The following is a 20,333-nucleotide window of genomic DNA, read 5'->3' on the forward strand; positions in this document are numbered from 1 at the left end:
AATTTAGATTAATGAGTCATTTGTTACTGTGGGACCAATCCTAGCCGTTAGCGCGCGCTGAAATAATGGAGACAGTTTCAAATATTACATTTCACTGACTTTCTAACGGTGTCAGTCCGTTTGAGTTACAACAGTTGGGTCAAATATTCGTACCAACCTGTATTTAGCGATATTTTTTTTGATATTACTAGGTTGCATCGCTTTTAACAATGAAACGATTGACTGTGGGACTTAATTGAACTAACTTAGGACTGTGACCTAATAAATGTGATAAATGAGAAAATTGGACTCCACGAAATAACATTCTTCTCAATTTGACGGGATTGCCAAAACTCAGCGATTGCACTGGGCGCTGTGGTAGCGCTTCAATTAAAAATTAAGATAAAAAAGTCATTCTTTACTGTGGGACCAATCCTAGCCGTTATCGCGCGCTGAAGAAATATCGACAGCTTCAAAAACTACATTTCATTGACTTTCTAACGGTGTCAGTCCGTTTGTGTTATAACGGTTGAGTCACATATTCGTACCAACATGTATTTAGCGATATTTTTCTGATATTACTAGGTTGCATCGCTTTTAGCTATGAAACGATTGACTGTGGGACTTAATTGAACTAACTTTGGACTGTCACCTGATAAATGTGACAAAGGAGACAATTAGACTGCAAGAAATAACATCCTTCTTAATTTGACATGATTGCCGAAACTCAGCGTTTACACTGGGCGCTGTGGTAGCGCTTCATTTAAGAATTAAGCTAAAGAAAGTTATTTTTGTACTGTGGACCAATTCTAGCCGTTAGCGCGCGCTGAAGAAGTAGAGACAGTTTTAAAACTACATTTTATTGACCTTGTAGCAGTGTCAGTCTGTTTCAGTTACAACGGTTGCGTCACATTATCGTACCAACATGTATTTAGCGATACTAATCTGATATTACTAGGTTGCATCGCTTTTAACAGTGAAACGATTTACTGTGGGACTTAACTGAACTAACTTTGGACTGTGACCTGATAAATGTAAAAAATGAAAAATAATTGGACTCCAACAAATAACATTCTTCTTAATTTGACGTGATTGCCGGACTCAGCGATTACACTGGGCGCTGTGGTAGCGCTTCTTTTAAAAACTTAGATTAATAAGTCATTTTTTACTGGGGGACCAATCCTAGCCGTTATCGCGCGCTGAAGAAATAGAGACAGCTTCAAAAACTACATTTCATTGACTTTCTAACGGTGTCAGTCCGTTTGAGTTACAACGGTTGGGTCAAATATTCGTACCAACCTGTATTTAGCGATATTTTTTTTGATATTACTAGGTTGCATCGCTTTTAACAATGAAACGATTGACTGTGGGACTTAATTGAACTAACTTTGGACTGTGACCTAATAAATGTGATAAATGAGAAAATTGGACTCAGAGAAATAACATTCTTCTCAATTTGACGGGATTGCCGGAACTCAGCGATTACACTGGGCGCTGTAGTAGCGCTTCATTTAAAAATGTAGATAAATAAGTCATTCTTTAGTGTGGGACCAATCGTAGACGTTATTGCGCGCTGAAGAAACAGCCACAGTTTTAAAACTACATTTTATTGAATTTTAACGGTGTCAGTCCGTTTGAGTTACAACAGTTGGGTCAAATATTCGTACCAACCTGTATTTAGCGATATTTTTTTTGATATTACTAGGTTGCATCGCTTTTAACAATGAAACGATTGACTGTGGGACTTAATTGAACTAACTTAGGACTGTGACCTAATAAATGTGATAAATGAGAAAATTGGACTCCACGAAATAACATTCTTCTCAATTTGACGGGATTGCCGAAACTCAGCGATTGCACTGGGCGCTGTGGTAGCGCTTCAATTAAAAATTAAGATAAAAAAGTCATTCTTTACTGTGGGACCAATCCTAGCCGTTATCGCGCGCTGAAGAAATATCGACAGCTTCAAAAACTACATTTCATTGACTTTCTAACGGTGTCAGTCCGTTTGTGTTATAACGGTTGAGTCACATATTCGTACCAACATGTATTTAGCGATATTTTTCTGATATTACTAGGTTGCATCGCTTTTAGCTATGAAACGATTGACTGTGGGACTTAATTGAACTAACTTTGGACTGTCACCTGATAAATGTGACAAAGGAGACAATTAGACTGCAAGAAATAACATCCTTCTTAATTTGACATGATTGCCGAAACTCAGCGTTTACACTGGGCGCTGTGGTAGCGCTTCATTTAAGAATTAAGCTAAAGAAAGTTATTTTTGTACTGTGGACCAATTCTAGCCGTTAGAGCGCGCTGAAGAAGTAGAGACAGTTTTAAAACTACATTTTATTGACCTTGTAGCAGTGTCAGTCTGTTTCAGTTACAACGGTTGCGTCGCATTATCGTACCAACATGTATTTAGCGATACTAATCTGATATTACTAGGTTGCATCGCTTTTAACAGTGAAACGATTTACTGTGGGACTTAACTGAACTAACTTTGGACTGTGACCTGATAAATGTGATAAATGAGAAAATTGGACTCCAAGAAAGAACATTCTTCTTAATTTGACATGATTGCCGGAACTCAGCGATTACACTGGGCGCTGTGGTAGCGCTTTTTTTAAAAACTTAGATTAATGAGTCATTTCTTACTGTGGGACCAATCCTAGCCGTTAGCGCGCGCTGAAATAATAGAGACAGTTTCAAATATTACATTTCACTGATTTTCTAACGGTGTCAGTCCGTTTGAGTTTCAACAGTTGGGCCACATATTCGTACCAACATGTATTTAGCGATATTTAACTGATATTACTAGGTTGCATCGCTTTTAACAATGAAACGATTGACTGTGGGACTTAATTGAACTAACTTTGGACTGTGACCTAATAAATGTGATAAATGAGAAAATTGGACTCCAAGGAATAACATTCTTCTTAATTTGACGGGATTGCCGGAACTCAGCGATTACACTGGGCGCTGTGGTAGCGCTTCATTTAAGAATTAAGCTAAAGAAAGTTATTTTTGTACTGTGGACCAATTCTAGCCGTTAGCGCGCGCTGAAGAAGTAGAGACAGTTTTAAAACTACATTTTATTGACCTTGTAGCAGTGTCAGTCTGTTTCAGTTACAACGGTTGCGTCACATTATCGTACCAACATGTATTTAGCGATACTAATCTGATATTACTAGGTTGCATCGCTTTTAACAGTGAAACGATTTACTGTGGGACTTAACTGAACTAACTTTGGACTGTGACCTGATAAATGTGATAAATGAGAAAATTGGACTCCAAGAAAGAACATTCTTCTTAATTTGACATGATTGCCGGAACTCAGCGATTACACTGGGCGCTGTGGTAGCGCTTTTTTTAAAAACTTAGATTAATGAGTCATTTCTTACTGTGGGACCAATCCTAGCCGTTAGCGGGCGCTGAAATAATAGAGACAGTTTCAAATATTACATTTCACTGATTTTCTAACGGTGTCAGTCCGTTTGAGTTTCAACAGTTGGGCCACATATTCGTACCAACATGTATTTAGCGATATTTAACTGATATTACTAGGTTGCATCGCTTTTAACAATGAAACGATTGACTGTGGGACTTAATTGAACTAACTTTGGACTGTGACCTAATAAATGTGATAAATGAGAAAATTGGACTCCAAGGAATAACATTCTTCTTAATTTGACGGGATTGCCGGAACTCAGCGATTACACTGGGCGCTGTGGTAGCGCTTCATTTAAGAATTAAGCTAAAGAAAGTTATTTTTGTACTGTGGACCAATTCTAGCCGTTAGCGCGCGCTGAAGAAGTAGAGACAGTTTTAAAACTACATTTTATTGACCTTGTAGCAGTGTCAGTCTGTTTCAGTTACAACGGTTGCGTCACATTATCCTACCAACATGTATTTAGCGATACTAATCTGATATTACTAGGTTGCATCGCTTTTAACAGTGAAACGATTTACTGTGGGACTTAACTGAACTAACTTTGGACTGTGACCTGATAAATGTGATAAATGAGAAAATTGGACTCCAAGAAAGAACATTCTTCTTAATTTGACATGATTGCCGGAACTCAGCGATTACACTGGGCGCTGTGGTAGCGCTTTTTTTAAAAACTTAGATTAATGAGTCATTTCTTACTGTGGGACCAATCCTAGCCGTTAGCGGGCGCTGAAATAATAGAGACAGTTTCAAATATTACATTTCACTGATTTTCTAACGGTGTCAGTCCGTTTGAGTTTCAACAGTTGGGCCACATATTCGTACCGACATGTATTTAGCGATATTTAACTGATATTACTAGGTTGCATCGCTTTTAACAATGAAACGATTGACTGTGGGACTTAATTGAACTAACTTTGGACTGTGACCTAATAAATGTGATAAATGAGAAAATTGGACTCCAAGGAATAACATTCTTCTCAATTTGACGGGATTGCCGGAACTCAGCGATTACACTGGGCGCTGTGGTAGCGCTTCATTTAAAAATGTAGATAAAAAAGTCATTCTTTAGTGTGGGACCAATCCTAGACGTTATCGCGCGCTGAAGAACTATCGACAGTTTCATAAACTACATTTCATTGACTTTCTAACGGTGTCAGTCCGTTTGAGTTACAACGGTTGGGTCACATGTTCGTACCAACATGTATTTAGCGATATTTTTTTTTATATTACTAGCTTGCATCGGTTTTAACAATGGAACGAATGACTGTGGGACTTAATTGAACTAACTTTGGACTGTTACCTGATAAATGTGATAAATGAGACAATTGGACTTCAAGAAAAAACATTCTTCTTAATTTGACGTGATTGCCGAAACTCAGCGATTGCACTGGGCGCTGTGGTAGCGCTTTAATTAAGAATTAAGATGAAAAAGTCATTCTTTACTGTGGGACCAATCCTAGCCGTTATCGCGCGCTGAAGAAATATCGACAGTTTCAAAAACTACATTTCATTGACTTTCTAACGGTGTCAGTCCGTTTGAGTTACAACGGTTGGGTCACATATTCGTACCAACATGTATTTAGCTATATTTTTTTTGATATTACTAGGTAGCATCGCTTTTAACAATGAAACGAATTACAGTGGGATTTAATTGAACTAACTTTGGACTGTGACCTGACAAATGTGATAAATGAGACAATTGGACTCCAAGAAAAAACATTCTTCTTAATTTGACGTGATTGCCGAAACTCAGCGATTGCACTGGGCGCTGTGGTAGCGCTTCAATTAAGAATTAAGATGAAAAAGTCATTCTTTACTGTGGGACCAATCCTAGCCGTTATCGCGCGCTGAAGAAATATCGACAGTTTCAAAAACTACATTTCATTGACTTTCTAACGGTGTCAGTCCGTTTGAGTTACAACGGTTGGGTCACATATTCGTACCAACATGTATTTAGCGATATTTATCTGATATTACTAGGTTGCATCGCTTTTAACAATGAAACGAATTACAGTGGGATTTAATTGAACTAACTTTGGACTGTGACCTGACAAATGTGATAAATGAGAGAATTGGACTCCAAGAAATAACATTCTTCTTAATTTGACGTGATTGCCGAAACTCAGCGATTATACTGGGCGCTGTGATAGCGCTTCATTTAAAAATTCAGAGAAATAAGTCATTCTTTACTGTAGGACCAATCCTATCCGTTATCTCGCGCTGAAGAAACAGCGACAGTTTCAAAAACTACATTTCATTGACTTTGTAGCGGTGTCAGTCCGTTTGAGTTAAAACGGTTGGGTCACATATTGGTACCAACATGTATTTAGCGATATTTATCTGATATTACTAGGTTGCATCGCTTTTAGCTATGAAACGATTGACTGTGGGACTTAATTAAACTAACTTTGGACTGTCACCTGATAAATGTGATAAAGGAGACAATTGGACTCCAAGAAATAACATCCTTCTTAATTTGACATGATTGCCGGAACTCAGCGATTACACTGGGCGCTGTGGTAGCGCTTTTTTTTAAAAACTTAGATTAAAGAGTCATTTCTTACTGTGGACCAATCCTAGCCGTTATCGTGCGCTGAAGAACTATCGACAGTTTCATAAACTACATTTCATTGACTTTCTAACGGTGTCAGTGCGTTTGAGTTACAACGGTTGGGTCACATGTTCGTACCAACATGTATTTAGCGATATTTTTTTTTATATTACTAGCTTGCATCGGTTTTAACAATGGAACGAATGACTGTGGGACTTAATTGAACTAACTTTGGACTGTTACCTGATAAATGTGATAAATGAGACAATTGGACTCCAAGAAAAAACATTCTTCTTAATTTGAGGTGATTGCCGAAACTCAGCGATTGCACTGGTCGCTGTGGTAGCGCTTCAATTAAGAATTAATATGAAAAAGTCATTCTTTATTGTGGGACCAATCCTAGCCGTTATCGCGCGCTGAAGAAATATCGACAGTTTCAAAAACTACATTTCATTGACTTTCTAATGGTGTCAGACCGTTTGAGTTACAACGGTTGGGTCACATATTGGTACCAACATGTATTTAGCGATATTTATCTGATATTACTAGGTTGCATCGCTTTTAACTATGAAACGATTGACTGTGGGACTTAAGTGAACTAACTTTGGACTGTCACCTGATAAATGTGATAAAGGAGACAATTGGACTCCAAGAAATAACATCCTTCTTAATTTGACATGATTGCCGAAACTCAGCGTTTACACTGGGCGCTGTGGTAGCGCTTCATTTAAGAATTAAGCTAAAAAAAGTCATTTTTGTACTGTGGACCAATCCTAGCCGTTAGCGCGTGCTGAAGAAATAGAGACAGTTTCAAATACTACATTTCACTGACTTTCTAGCGGTGTCAGTCCGTTTGAGTTTCAACGTTTGGTTCACATATTCGTACCAACATGTATTTAGCAATATGTTTCTCATATTACTAGGTTGCATCGCTTTTAACAGTGAAACGATTGACTGTTGGACTAAATTGAACTGATTTTGGACTGTGACCTTATAAATGCTATAAGTGAGACAACTGGACTCCAACAAATAACATTCTTCTTAATTTGACATGATTGCCGAAGCTCAGCGTTTACACTGGGCGCTGTGGTAGCGCTGCATTTAAGAATTAAGCTAAAAAAAGTCATTTTTGTACTGTGGACCAATCCTAGCCGTTAGGGCGCGCTGAAGAAATAGAGACAGTTTCAAATACTACATTTCACTGACTTTCTAGCGGTGTCAGTCCGTTTGAGTTTCAACGTTTGGTTCACATATTCGTACCAACATGTATTTAGCGATATGTTTCTCATATTTCTAGGTTGCATCGCTTTTAACAGTGAAACGATTGACTGTTGGACTAAATTGAACTGATTTTGGACTGTGACCTTATAAATGCTATAAGTGAGACAACTGGACTCCAACAAATAACATTCTTCTTAATTTGACGTGATTGCCGGACTCAGCGATTACACTGGGCGCTGTGGTAGCGCTTCTTTTAGAAATTTAGATTAATAAGACATTTTTTACTGTGGGAACAATCCTAGCCGTTATTACGCGCTGAAGAAACAGCCACAGTTTTAAAACTACATTTTATTGACTTTTTAACGGTGTCAGTCCGTTTGAGTTACAACAGTTGGGTCAAATATTCGTACCAACCTGTATTTAGCGATAATTTTTTTGATATTACTAGGTTGCATCGCTTTTAACAATGAAACGATTGACTGTGGGACTTAATTGAACTAACTTTGGACTGTGACCTAATAAATGTAATAAATGAGAAAATTGGACTCCAAGAAATAACATTCTTCTCAATTTAACGGGATAGCCGGAACTCAGCGATTACACTGGGCGCTGTGGTACCGCTTCATTTAAAAATGTAGATAAATAAGTCATTCTTTAGTGTGGGACCAATCCTAGACGTTATCGCGCGCTGAAGAACTATCGACAGTTTCATAAACTACATTTTATTGACCTTGTGGCAGTGTCAGTCCGTTTGAGTTACAACAGTTTGGTCAAATATTCGTACCAACCTGTATTTAGCGATAATTTTTTTGATATTACTAGGTTGCATCGCTTTTAACAATGAAACGATTGACTGTGGGACTTAATTGAACTAACTTTGGACTGTGACCTAATAAATGTAATAAATGAGAAAATTGGACTCCAAGAAATAACATTCTTCTCAATTTAACGGGATAGCCGGAACTCAGCGATTACACTGGGCGCTGTGGTAGCGCTTCATTTAAAAATGTAGATAAATAAGTCATTCTTTAGTGTGGGACCAATCCTAGACGTTATCGCGCGCTGAAGAACTATCGACAGTTTCATAAACTACATTTTATTGACCTTGTGGCAGTGTCAGTCCGTTTGAGTTACAACGGTTGGGTCACATATTCGTACCAACATGTATTTAGCGATACTTATCTGATATTACTAGGTTGCATCGCTTTTAACAGTGAAACGATTTACTGTGGGACTTAACTGAACTAACTTTGGACTGTGACCTGATAAATGTGATAAATGAGAAAATTGGACTCCAAGAAATAACATTCTTCTTAATTTGACATGATTGCCGGAACTCAGCGATTACACTGGGCGCTGTGGTAGCGCTTCATTTAAAAATGTAGATAAATAAGTCATTCTTTAGTGTGGGACCAATCCTAGACGTTATCGCGCGCTGAAGAACTATCGACAGTTTCATAAACTACATTTTATTGACCTTGTAGCAGTGTCCGTCCGTTTGAGTTACAACGGTTGGGTCACATATTCGTACCAACATATATTTAGCGATTCTTATCTGATATTACTAGGTTGCATCGCTTTTAACAGTGAAACGATTTACTGTGGGACTTAACTGAACTAACTTTGGACTGTGACCTGATAAATGTAATAAATGAGAAAATTGGACTCCAAGAAAAAACATTCTTCTTAATTTGACATGATTGCCGGAACTCAGCGATTACACTGGGCGCTGTGGTAGCGCTTCTTTTAAAAATTTAGATTAATGAGTCATTTCTTACTGTGGGACCAATCCTAGCCGTTAGCGCGCGCTGAAGAAATAGAGACAGTTTCAAATACTACATTTCACTGACTTTCTAGCGGTGTCAGTCCGTTTGAGTTTCAACGTTCGGTTCACATATTCGTACCAAGATGTATTTAGCGATATGTTTCTCATATTACTAGGTTGCATCGCTTTTAACAGTGAAACGATTGACTGTTGGACTAAATTGAACTGATTTTGGACTGTGACCTTATAAATGCTATAAGTGAGACAACTGGACTCCAACAAATAACATTCTTCTTAATTTGACCTGATTGCCGGACTCAGCGATTACACTGGGCGCTGTTGTAGCGCTTCTTTTAAAAATTTAGATTAATAAGTCATTTTTTACTGTGGGACCAATCCTAGCCGTTATTGCGCGCTGAAGAAACAGCCTCAGTTTTAAAACTACATTTTATTGACTTTTTAACGGTGTCAGTTCGTTTGAGTTACAACAGTTGGGTCAAATATTCGTACCAACCTGTATTTAGCGATATTGTTTTTGATATTACTAGGTTGCATCGCTTTTAACAATGAAATGATTGACTGTGGGACTTAATTGAACTAACTTTGGACTGTGACCTAATAAATGTGATAAATGAGAAAATTGGACTCCAAGAAATAACATTCTTCTTAATTTGACATGATTGCCGGAACTCAGCGATTACACTGGGCGCTGCCATAGCGCTTCTTTTAAAAATTTAGATTAATGAGTCATTTCTTACTGTGGGACCAATCCTAGCCGTTAGCGCGCGCTGAAGAAATAGAGACAGTTTCAAATACTACATTTCACTGACTTTCTAACGGTGTCAGTCCGTTTGAGTTTCAACGTTTGGTTCACATATTCGTACCAACATGTATTTAGCGATATGTTTCTCATATTACTAGGTTGCATCGCTTTTAACAGTGAAACGATTGACTGTTGGACTAAATTGAACTGATTTTGGACTGTGACCTTATAAATGCTATAAGTGAGACAACTGGACTCCAACAAATAACATTCTTCTTAATTTGACGTGATTGCCGGACTCAGCGATTACACTGGGCGCTGTGGTAGCGCTTCTTTTAAAAATTTAGATTAATAAGTCATTTTTTATTGTGGGAACAATCCTAGCCGTTATTGCGCGCTGAAGAAACAGCCACAGTTTTAAAACTACATTTTATTGACTTTTTAACGGTGTCAGTCCGTTTGAGTTACAACAGTTGGGTCAAATATTCGTACCAACCTGTATTTAGCGATATTTTTTTTGATATTACTAGGTTGCATCGCTTTTAACAATGAAACGCTTGACTGTGGGACTTAATTGAACTAACTTTGGACTGTGACCTAATAAATGTGATAAATGAGAAAATTGGACTCCAAGAAATAACATTCTTCTTAATTTGACATGACTGCCGAAACTCAGTGATTACACTACGCGCTGTGGTAGCGCTTCAATTAAAAATTAAGATAAAAAAGCCATTTTTTACTGTGGGAACAATCCTAGCCGTTAGCGCGCGCTGAAGTAATAGAGACAGTTTCAAGTATTACATTTCACTGACTTTCTAACGGTGTCAGTCCGTTTGAGTTTTGACGGTTGGGTCACATATTCGTACCAACATGTATTTAGCGATATTTTTGTGATTTTACTAGGTTGCATCGCTTTTAACATTGAAACGATTGACTGTTGGACTAAATTGAACTGATTTTGGACTGTGACCTTATAAATGCTATAAGTGAGACAACTGGACTCCAACAAATAACATTATTCTTAATTTGACCTGATTGCCGGACTCAGCGATTACACTGGGCGCTGTGGTAGCGCTTCTTTTAAAAATTTAGATTAATAAGTCATTTTTTACTGTGGGACCAATCCTAGCCGTTATTGCGCGCTGAAGAAACAGCCACAGTTTTAAAACTACATTTCATTGACTTTTTAACGGTGTCAGTCCGTTTGAGTTACAACAGTTGGGTAAAATATTCGTACCAACCTGTATTTAGCGATATTTTTTTTGATATTACTAGGTTGCATCGCTTTTAACAATGAAATGATTGACTGTGGGACTTAATTGAACTAACTTTGGACTGTGACCTAATAAATGTGATAAATGAGAAAATTGGACTCCAAGAAATAACATTCTTCTCAATTTGACGGGATTGCCGAAACTCAGCGATTACACTGGGCGCTGTGGTAGCGCTTCATTTGAAAATGTAGATAAATAAGTCATTCTTTAGTGTGGGACCAATCCTAGACTTTATCGCGCGCTGAAGAACTATCGACAGCTTCATAAACTACGTTTTATTGACGTTGTAGCAGTGTCAGTCCGTTTGAGTTACAACGGTTGGGTCACATATTCGTACCAACATGGATTTAGCGATTCTTATCTGATATTACTAGGTTGCATCGCTTTTAACAGTGAAAAGATTTACTGTGGGACTTAACTGAACTAACTTTGACCTGTGACCTGATAAATGTAATAAATGAGAAAATTGGACTCCAAGAAATAACATTCTTCTTAATTTGACATGATTGCCGGAACTCAGCGATTACACTGGGCGCTGCGATAGCGCTTCTTTTAAAAATTTAGATTAATGAGTCATTTCTTACTGTGGGACCAATCCTAGCCGTTAGCGCGCGCTGAAGAAGTAGAGACAGTTTCAAATACTACATTTCACTGACTTTCTAACGGTGTCAGTCCGTTTGAGTTTCAACGTTTGGTTCACATATTCGTACCAACATGTATTTAGCGATATGTTTCTCATATTACTAGGTTGCATCGCTTTTAACAGTGAAACGATTGACTGTTGGACTAAATTGAACTGATTTTGGACTGTGACCTTATAAATGCTATAAGTGAGACAACTGGACTCCAACAAATAACATTCTTCTAAATTTGACGGGATAGCTGGAACTCAGCGATTACACTGGGCGCTGTGGTAGCGCTTCATTTAAAAATGTAGATAAATAAGTCTTTCCTTAGTGTGGGACCAATCCGAGACGTTATCGCGCGCTGAAGAAATATCGACAGTTTCATAAACTACATTTTATTGACCTTGTAGCAGTGTCAGTCCGTTTGAGTTACAACGGTTGGGTCACATATTCGTACCAACATGTATTTAGCGATACTTATCTGATATTACTAGGTTGCATCGCTTTTAACAGTGAAACGATTTACTGTGGGACTTAACTGAACTAACTTTGGACTGTGACCTGATAAATGGTATAAATAAGAAAATTGGACTCCATGAATTAACATTCTTCTTAATTTGACATGACTGTCGAAACTCAGTGATTACACTACGCGCTGTGGTAGCGCTTCAATTAAAAATTAAGATAAAAAAGTCATTTTTTACTGTGGGAACAATCCTAGCCGTTAGCGCGCGCTGAAGTAATACAGACAGTTTCAAGTATTACATTTCACTGACTTTCTAACGGTGTCAGTCCGTTTGAGTTTTGACGGTTGGGTCACATATTCGTACCAACATGTATTTAGCGATATTTTTGTGATTTTACTAGGTTGCATCGCTTTTAACTATGAAACGATTGACTGTGGGACTTAATTGAACTAACTTTGGACTGTCACCTGATAAATGTGATAAAGGAGACAATTGGACTCCAACAAATAACATTCTTCTTAATTTGACATGATTGCCGAAACTAAGCGATTACACTGGGCGCTGTGGTAGCGCTTCATTTAAAAATTTAGATAAATAAGTCATTTTTTACTGTGGGACCAATCCTATCCGTTATCGAGCGCTAAAAAAATAGCGACAGTTTCAAAAACTACATTTCATTGACTTTCTAACAGTGTCAGTCCGTTTGAGTTACAACGGTTTGGTCGCATGCTCGTACCAACATGTATTTAGCGCTATTTTTGTGATTTTACTAGGTTGCATCGCTTTTAACTATGAAACGATTGACTGTGGGACTTAATTGAACTAACTTTGGACTGTCACCTGATAAATGTGATGAAGGAGACAATTGGACTCCAACAAATAACATTCTTCTTAATTTGACATGATTGCCGAAACTAAGCGATTACACTGGGCGCTGTGGTAGCGCTTCATTTAAAAATTTAGATAAATAAGTCATTTTTAACTGTGGGACCAATCCTATCCGTTATCGCGCGCTAAAAAAATAGCGACAGTTTCAAAAACTACATTTCATTGACTTTCTAACAGTGTCAGTCCGTTTGAGTTACAACGGTTTGGTCGCATGCTCGTACCAACATGTATTTAGCGCTATTTTTGTGATTTTACTAGGTTGCATCGCTTTTAACTATGAAACGATTGACTGTGGGACTTAATTGAACTAACTTTGGACTGTCACCTGATAAATGTGATAAAGGAGACAATTGGACACCAACAAATAACATTCTTCTTAATTTGACATGATTGCCGAAACTAAGCGATTACACTGGGCGCTGTGGTAGCGCTTCTTTTAAAAATTTAGGTTAATAAGTCATTTTTTACTGTGGGACCAATCCTAGCCGTTATCGCGCGATGAAGAAATAGAGACAGTTTCAAATACTACATTTCACTGACTTTCTAACGGTGTCAGTCCGTGTGAGTTTCAACGTTTGGGTGACATATTCGTACCAACATGTATTTCGCGATATTTTTCTCATATTACTAGGTTGCATCGCTTTTAACAGTGAAACGATTGACTGTGGGACTAAATTGAACTGATTTTGGACTGTGACCTTATAAATGCTATAAGTGAGCCAACTGGACTCCAAGAAATAACATTCTTCTTAATTTGACGTGATTGCCGGATTCAGCAATTACACTGGGCTCAGTGGTAGCGCTTCTTTTAAAAATTTAGGTTAATAAGTCATTTTTTACTGTGGGACCAATCCTTGCCGTTATCGCGCGCTGAAGAAATATCGACAGTTTCAAAAACTACATTTCATTGACTTTCTAACGGTGTCAGTCCGTTTGAGTTACTAAGGTTGGGTCACATATTCGTACCATAATGCATTTAGCTATATTTTTTTTGATATTACTAGGTTGCATCGCTTTTAACAATGAAACGAATGACTGTGGGACTTAATTGAACTAACTTTGGACTGTCACGTAATAAATGTGATAAATGAGACAATTGGACTCCAAGAAATAACATTCTTCCTAATTTGACGTGATTGCCGGAACTCAGCGATTTCACTGGGCGCTGTGGTAGCGCTTCATTTAAAAATTTAGTTAAGTAAGTCATTTTTTACTGTGGGACCAATCCTATCCGTTATAGCGCGCTAAAAAAATAGCGACAGTTTCAAAAACTACATTTCATTGACTTTCTAACAGAGTCAGTCCGTTTGAGTTTCAAGGTTTGGGTCACATATTCGTACCAACATGAATTTCGCGATATTTTTCTCATATTACTAGGTTGCATCGCTTTTAACAGTGAAACGATTGACTGTGGGACTAAATTGAACTGATTTTGGACTGTGACCTTATAAATGCTATAAGTGAGCCAACTAGACTCCAAGAAATAACATTCTTCTCAATATGACGGGATTGCCGGAACTCAGCGATTACACTGGGCGCTGTGGTAGCGCTTCATTTAAAAATTTAGATAAATAAGTCATTCTTTAGTGTTGGACCAATCCTAGCTGTTAGCGCGCGCTGAAATAATAGAGCCAGTTTCAAATACTACATTTCACTGACTTTCTAACGGTGTCAGTCCGTTTGAGTTTCAACAGTTGGGTCACATATTCGTACCAACATGTATTTAGCAATATTTATCTGATATTACTAGGTTGCATCGCTTTTAACAGTGAAACGATTGACTGTGGGACTTAATTGAACTAACTTTGGACTGTGACCTAATAAATGTGAAAAATGAGAAAATTGGACTCCAAGAAATAACATTCTTCTCAGTTTGAAATGATTGCCGGAACTCAGCGATTACACTGGGCGCTGTGGAAGCACTTCATTTAAAAATTTAGAATAATAAGCCATTTTTTACTGTGGGACCAATCCTAGCCGTTATCGCGCGCTGAAGAAATATTGACAGTTTCAAAAACTACATTTCATTAACTTTCTAACGGTGTCAGTCCGTTTGAGTTGCAACGGTTGGGTCACATGTTCGTACCAACATGTATTTAGCGATATTATTTTTGATTTTACTAGCTTGCATCGATTTTAACAATGAAACGAATGATTGTGGGACTTAATTGAACTAACTTTGGACTGTGACGTAATAAATGTGATAAATGAGACAATTGGACACAAAGAAATCACATTCTTCTTAATTTGACGTGATTGCCGGAACTCAGCGATTACACTGGGCGCTGTGGTAGCGCTTCAATTAAAAATTAAGATAAAAACGTCATTTTTTACTGTGGGACCAATCGTAGGCGTTATCACGCGCTGAAGAAATATCGACAGTTTCAAAAACTACATTTCATTGACTTTCTAACGGTGTCAGTCCGTTTGAGCTACAACGGTTGGGTCACATATTCGTACCAACATGTATTTAGCGATATTTTTCTCATATTACTAGGTTGCATCGCTTTTAACAGTGAAACGATTGACTGTGAGACTTAATTGAACTAACTTTGGACTGTGACCTAATAAATGTGATAAATGAGAAAATTGGACTCCAAGAAATAACATTCTTTTCAATTTGACGGGATTGCCGGAACTCAGCGATTACACAGGGCGCTGTGGTAGCGCTTCATTTAAAAATTTAGATAAATAAGTCATTCTTTAGTGTTGGACCAATTCTAGACGTTATCGCGCGCTGAAGAACTATCGACAGTTTCATAAACTACATTTCATTGACTTTCCAACGGCGTCAGTCCGTTTGAGTTGCAACGGTTGGGTCACATGTTCGTACCAACATGTATTTAGCGATATTATTTTTGATATTACTAGCTTGCATCGATTTTAACAATGAAACGAATGATTGTGGGACTTAATGAACTAACTTTGGACTGTGACCTGATAAATGTGATAAATGAGACAATTGGACTCCAAGAAATAACATTCTTCTTAATTTGACGTGATTGCCGGAACTCAGCGATTACACTGGGCGCTGTGGTAGCGCTTCAATTGAAAATTAAGAAAAAAAAGTCATTTTTTACTGTGGGACCAATCCTAGGCGTTATCACGCGCTGAAGAAATATCGACAGTTTCAAAAACTACATTTCATTGACTTTCTAACGGTGTCAGTCCGTTTGAGCTACAACGGTTGGGTCACATATTAGTACCAACATGTATTTAGCGATATTTTTTTTGATATTACTAGGTTGCATCGCTTTTAACAATGAAACGAATGATTGTGGGATTTAATTGAACTAACTTTGGACTGTGACCTGATAAATGTGATAAATGAGACGATTGGACTCCAAGAAATAACATTCTTCTTAATTTGACGTGATAGCCGCAACTCAGCGATTACACTGGGCGCTGTTGTAGCGCTTCATTTAAAAATTAAGATAAATAAGTCATTCTTTACTGTGAGACCAATCCTAGCCGTTATCGCGCGCTGAAGAAATATCGACAGTTTCATAAACTACATTTCATTGACTTTCTAACGGTGCCAGTCCGTTTGAGTTACAACGGTTGGGTCACATATTCGTACCAACATGTATTTATTGATATTTTTTGTATTAATAGGTTGCATCGCTTTTAACAATGAAACGATTGACTATGGGACTTAATTGAACTAACTTTGGACTGTGACCTAATAAATGTGATAAATGAGAAAATTGGACTCCAAGAAATAACATTCTTCTCAATTTGACATGATTGCCGGGACTCAACGATTACACTGGGCGCTGTGGTAGCACTTCATTTAAAAACTTAGATTAAAAAGTCATTTTTTACTGTGGGACCAATCCTAGCCGTTATCGCGCGCTGAAGAAATATCAAAAGTTTCAGAAACTACATTTCATTGAATTTCTAACGGTGCCAGTCCGTTTGAGTTACAACGGTTGGGTCACATATTCGTACCAACATGTATTTAGCGATATTTGTTTTGATATTACTAGGTTGCATCGCTTTTAACAATGAAACGAATGACTGTTGGACTTAATTGAACTAACTTTGGACTGTGACCTAATAAATGAGATAAATGAGAAAATTGGACTCCAAGAAATAACATTCTTCTCAATTTCACATGATTGCCGGAATTCAGCGATTACACTGGGTGTTGTGGTAGCACTTCAATTAAAAATTTAGATAAATAAGTCATTCTTTACTGTAGGACCAATCCTATCCGTAATCGCGCGCTAAAAAAATAGCAACAGTTTCAAAAACTACATTTCATTGACATTCTAACGGTGTCAGTCCGTTTGAGTTACGACGGTTTAGTCGCATACTCGTACCAACATGTATTTAGCGCTATTTTTCTAATATTACTAGGTTGCATCGCTTTTAACAATAAAACGATTGACTGTGGGACTTAATTGAACTAATTTTGGACTGTGACTTGATAAATGTGATAAAACAATTGGACTCTAAGAAATAACATTCTTCTTAATTTGACGCGATTGCCGGAAATCAGCGATTACACTGGGCGCTGTGGTTTCGCTTCATTAAAAAATTTAGATAAATAAGTCATTCTTTACTGTGGAACCAATCCTATCCGTTATCGCGCGATAAAAAATAGCAACAGTTTTAAAAACTACATTTCATTGACATTCTAACGGTGTCAGTCCATTTGAGTTACGACGGTTTGGTTGCATACTCGCACCAACATGTATTTAGCGCTATTTTTCTAATATTACTAGGCTGCATCGCTTTTAACTATGAAACGATTGACTGTGGGACTTAATTGAACTACCTTTGGACTGTCACCTGATAAATGTGATAAAGGATACAATTGGACTCCAAGAAATAACATTCTTCTAAATTTGACATGATAGCCGAACCTCAGCGATTACACTGGGCGCTGCGGTAGCGCTTCGTTTAAGAATTAAGCTAAATAAGTCATTCTTTACTGTGAGACTAACCCTAGCCGTTATCGCGCGCTGAAGAAATATCAAAAGTTTCAGAAACTACATTTCATTGACTTTCTAACGGTGCCAGTCCGGTTGAGTTACAATGGTTGGGTCACATATTCGTACCAACATGTCTTTAGCGATATTTGTTTTGATATTACTAGGTTGCATCGCTTTTAACAATGAAAAGAATGACTGTGGTCCCAAATTGAACTGATTTTGGACTGTGACCTTATAAATGTTATAAGTAAAATAAGTTGACTCCAAGAAATAGCATTCTTCTTAGTTTGAAATAATTGCCGGAATTCAGCGATTACACTGGGCGCTGTGGTAGCACTTCAATTAAAAATTTAGATAAATAAGTCATTCTTTACTGTGGGACCAATCCTATCCGTTATCGCGCGCTAAAAAAATAGCAACAGTTTTAAAAACTACATTTCATTAACATTCTAACGGTGTCAGTCCATTTGAGTTACGACGGTTTGGTCGCATACTCGCACCAACATGTATTTAGCGCTATTTTTCTAATATTACTAGGTTGCATCGCTTTTAACTATGAAACGATTGACTGTGGGACTTACTTGAACTACCTTTGGACTGTGACCTGATAAATGTGATAAATGAGACAATTGGACTCCAAGAAATAACATTCTTCTTAATTTGACGTGATTGCCGAAACTCGGCGATTGCACTGGGCGCTGTGGTAGCGCTTCAATTATAAATTAAGATAAAAAGGTCATTCTTTACTGTGGGACCAATCCTAGACGTTATCGCGCGCTGAAGATATATCAAAAGTTTCAGAAACTACATTTCATTGAATTTCTAACGGTGCCAGTCCGTTTGAGTTACAACGGTTGGGTCACATATTCGTACCAACATGTATTTAGCGATATTTGTTTTGATATTACTAGGTTGCATCGCTTTTAACAATGAAACGAATGACTGTGGGACTTAATTGAACTAACTTTGGACTGTGACCTAATAAATGTGATAAATGAGAAAATTGGACTCCAAGAAATAACATTCTTCTTAATTTGACGTGATTGCCGAAACTCAGCGATTGCACTGGGCGCTGTGGTAGCGTTTCAATTGTAAATTAAGATAAAAAAGTCATTTTTTACTGTGGGACCAATCCTAGACGTTATCGCGCGCTGAAGAACTATCGACAGTTTCATAAACTACATTTCATTGACTTTCTAATGGTGTCAGTCCGTTTGAGTTACAACGGTTGGGTCGCATACTCGTACCAACATGTATTTATTGATATTTTTTATATTACTAGGTTGCATCGCTTTTAACAATGAAACGATTGACTATGGGACTTAATTGAACTAACTTTGGACTGTGACCTAATAAATGTGATAAATGAGAAAATTGGACTCCAAGAAATAACATTCTTCTCAATTTGACATGATTGCCGGGACTCAGCGATTACACTGGGCGCTGTGGTAGCACTTCATTTAAAAACTTAGATTAAAATGTCATTTTTTACTGTGGGACCAATCCTAGCCGTTATCGCGCGCTGAAGAAATATCAAAAGTTTCAGAAACTACATTTCATTGAATTTCTAACGGTGCCAGTCCGTTTGAGTTACAACGGTTGGGTCACATATTCGTACCAACATGTATTTAGCGATATTTGTTTTGATATTACTAGGTTGCATCGCTTTTAACAATGAAACGAATGACTGTGGGACTTAATTGAACTAACTTTGGACTGTTACCTAATAAATGTGATAAATGAGAAAATTGGACTCCAAGAAATAACATTCTTCTTAATTTGACGTGATTGCCGAAACTCAGCGATTGCACTGGGCGCTGTGGTAGCGCTTCATTTAAACGTTTAGATAAATCAGTCATTTTTTACTGTGGGACCAATCCTAGCCGCTATTTCGCGCTGAAGAAATAGCGCAGTTTCAAAAACTACATTTCATTGACTTTCTAACGGTGTCAGTCCGTTTGAGTTACGACGGTTTGATCGCATACTCGTACCAACATGTATTTAGCGCTATTTTTCTAATATTACTAGGTTGCATCGCTTTTAACTATGAAACGATTGACTGTGGGACTTAATTGAACTAACTTTGGACTGTCACCTGATAAATGTGATAAAGGAGACAATTGGACTCCAAGAAATAACATTCTTCTCAATTTGACATGATTGCCGAAACTCAGCGATTACACTGGGCGCTGTGGTAGCGCTTCATTTAAGAATTAAGCTAAATAAGTCATTCTTTACTGTGAGACCAACCCTAGCCGTTATCGCGCGTTGAAGAAATATCAAAAGTTTCAGAAACTACATTTCATTGACTTTCTAACGGTGCCAGTCCGGTTGAGTTACAACGGTTGGGTCACATATTCGTACCAACATGTCTTTAGCGATATTTGTTTTGATATTACTAG

The sequence above is a fragment of the Hydractinia symbiolongicarpus genome, chromosome 2 (assembly GCF_029227915.1).
Source record: "Hydractinia symbiolongicarpus strain clone_291-10 chromosome 2, HSymV2.1, whole genome shotgun sequence".
Taxonomy (NCBI): Eukaryota; Metazoa; Cnidaria; class Hydrozoa; order Anthoathecata; family Hydractiniidae; genus Hydractinia; species Hydractinia symbiolongicarpus.